This window comes from Triturus cristatus, chromosome 5_2 (assembly GCF_964204655.1).
Source record: "Triturus cristatus chromosome 5_2, aTriCri1.1, whole genome shotgun sequence".
In the NCBI taxonomy this organism is placed as follows: domain Eukaryota; kingdom Metazoa; phylum Chordata; class Amphibia; order Caudata; family Salamandridae; genus Triturus; species Triturus cristatus.
The window spans coordinates 897,697,867-897,700,604 of record NC_140588.1 but is presented as its reverse complement, the minus strand read 5'-3'; the positions used below and the strand labels follow the sequence as shown (position 1 = coordinate 897,700,604).

The 2,738-nt window shown below is 65.4% G+C and overlaps 2 pseudogenes; both read right to left on the bottom strand.

The window, feature by feature from the left end:
- LOC146829371 (28S ribosomal RNA) overlaps positions 1-372 on the bottom strand; it is an 8,154-nt pseudogene extending 7,782 nt beyond the window's left edge.
- Positions 373-741: 369 nt separating this feature from the next.
- Positions 742-860, bottom strand: LOC146829370 (5.8S ribosomal RNA; annotated as a pseudogene; the record flags this gene model as incomplete).
- Between the last annotated feature and the right edge of the window lie 1,878 nt (positions 861-2,738).

Sequence of the window (2,738 nt, the reverse complement as noted above, 5' to 3'; positions counted from 1 at the left end):
TTCCCTTACGGTACTTGTTGGCTTTCGGTCTCGCGCCAGTATTTAGCCTTAGATGGAGTTTACCACCCGCTTTGGGCTGCATTCCCAAGTAACCCAACTCCGAGAAGACCCTATCCCGGCGCGCTGGGGGACGCTACCGGCCGAACACCGTCCGCAGGGTGAGCCTCGATCAGAAGGACTTGGGCCCCCTGAGCGACGCCGGGGAGTCGGTCTTCTGTACGCCACATTTCCCGTGCCCGCCGCCGGGCAGGAATTCGGCGCTGGGCTCTTCCCTCTTCACTCGCCATTACTGGGGGAATCCTGGTTAGTTTCTTTTCCTCCACTTAGTAATATGCTTAAATTCAGCGGGTCGCCGCGTCTGATCTGAGGTCGTAGTCGGAAAGAAAATGCCGGAGCGTTCAGGGGGAGCCGGGGAAGGCCAGACACCTGCTGGAGCAGGGGCCTGGCGTACTTGGCAGCGCGTGCCCTCTTTCCCCGCAGGTTTCGCCCTCGCCGGGAAGCCGGCCACGGAGGAGGGCACCCAAGGCGCGTGCACGTGGGCAGCCGGTGGGACACCATGGACAGCCAGGCACGGCCCCCTTCTCGGGGGCCCAGGCGCGCCGGCAGCGTACCTCCGTGGCGGGACCCTACCACAGGCGATCGGGGAGTCTGACCTTGTGGGGGGACGAAGGGGAAGCGGAGCTCATCCTGCGATGGCCCCAGCCGGGTCCTGGGGAAGCCCCGGGGCAATTGACGATCGAGCGACCCTCAGACAGGCGTAAGGCCGCAAGGTGTGTTCGAAGTGCCGATGATCAATGTGTCCTGCAATTCACACTAATTCTTCATCGACGTGCGAGCTGAGTGATCCACCGCCAGGAGTCACAGGCAACTTTTCAAAAACGTTCACCCACCTGCGGATGCAGGAGAGGCGGGAGGAAGGCGACGCCGTCTGTCCGCCGTCCGGGCGGTGAGACGGCCCAGGCACCCCTTTCAAGGCTTCCCCTCTGGGAGTCAGACAGCACCGTTGTGGGGAAAAATACATTGCCAGACGCTTGGCCAGGGAGCCCGCTAGGGGGCGAGGGAGGGGGCTCCCGGAGTGATGGGAGCAGGTAGCCCCGCAGCCGCCGGTCCCTCCCGGGGTACCCTGGGAGGGACCATGTGAGTCTTCAAACCCCTCAGCCCAGCCACACGGGACCAGGTCGGACCGGATACCTGGCAACGAGGGAGGGGCGCTCCACCTGCACATCAGCTGCCCGTCGCCGGGCAGCCCCGAGCCATGCCAGCAGGCTGGAGATCGGCCCACCACCACCCTCGCCTGGGTCGGAGGCACCGGAAGGGAAGAGCCGGGCAGCTCCCCATCCCGCACGCCTCCCACCAAGAGGAGCCGGGGTCCCCTCGCAGGCGCTCGGCCCCTTCTCTTCCAGGCCACCCTGCCGCATGAGAAGGGCCACTCCTCGGTCGCCCGAGACCCGGTCAGATCGGACCGGGTCTCGGGACGCCTGGAAGGCCCAGCCGGTGCCAGGGCCTTTTTTCGAGGGAGGGGTGGTGCCAGCCAAGGGATGCACTGCCATTCGGTTCTGTGTCGGGTGAGCTTGGGTTCCGTCTCGGAGAGGGACAGGGGATGGGGGCCGCCACCCGTCCCCGGTCCCTCGTGCATCGGTCAGGCCTTCCCTGGGGTGAAGGGGCCTGCCAAAGTCCCGGTCCTAAACCCGAGTGCCCCATATGGCTGCGGACCGCTCTGCCGGCCGGGGCGAGCCAGGGCAGGGCCGGGCCCTGTGCCTACGGTGCGTGCTCGCAGGAGGCAGGTCGAAGGCTATGGGCTGGCACCATCGGTCGCTCGGGCCGCTCCGCCGTTAATGATCCTTCCGAAGGTTCACCTACGGAAACCTTGTTATGACTTCTACTTCCTCTAGATAGTCAAGTTTGATCATCTTCTCGGTGCTCCGCCAGGGCCGTTGCCGACCCCGGCGGGGCCGATCCGAGGACCTCACTAAACCATCCAATCGGTAGTAGCTACGGGCGGTGTGTGCAAAGGGCAGGGACTTAATCAACGTGAGCTTATGACCCGCACTTACTGGGAATTCCTTGTTCATGGGAAATAATTGCAATCCCCAATCCCTATCATGAACGGGGTTCAGCGGGTTACCCGCACCTGTCGGCCACTGGGGGGCACGAGCTGCCGGGGCCGCTCGGCCTTCGCTCTGCTGGGTAGGGTGAAGGGCATCCCGCCAGGCGGCAGGCCCTCGAGTCGGACGGTCCATGCGGGGAAGAAGCTCCTTGCTTGAAACAACAGCCGAGGCTGGCCAAGCAGTCCATCCCTAATCGGACCAAGAGTGCCCAATCAATCAGAGTACGGCCGGGGCATCCCCTCTGCAAACCACCCTGCGTGGGGGGGATGGCAGCTTCACATCCCTGCCTGCTCCCCGGGCGAGCGGGCTCGAAGGGAGGGCCCATCGATTGGGGCTGGGAGGCAGGCACGCACCCGAGCCCCCGGGGACACCGGCGGGCGGGCCCGGGTGTTGCCTTCCCCGTCTCGCGGTCGCCGGACCGCACGGAGGTCTGACCCAGCAAACCCGGAGAAAAAAAGACCAAGGGCTGAGAGGCAGGTGCGTACCAGGGACCCTGGGGGCCCCGGCGGGCGGGCCAGGGCACCGCCGTCCCCGCCTCGGAATCGCCGGACCTCCCGGAGGTCTGACCCAGCAAACTCAGAGAAAAAGGACCATCGGGAAGGGGCTGAGAGGCAGGTGCATACCCGGGCA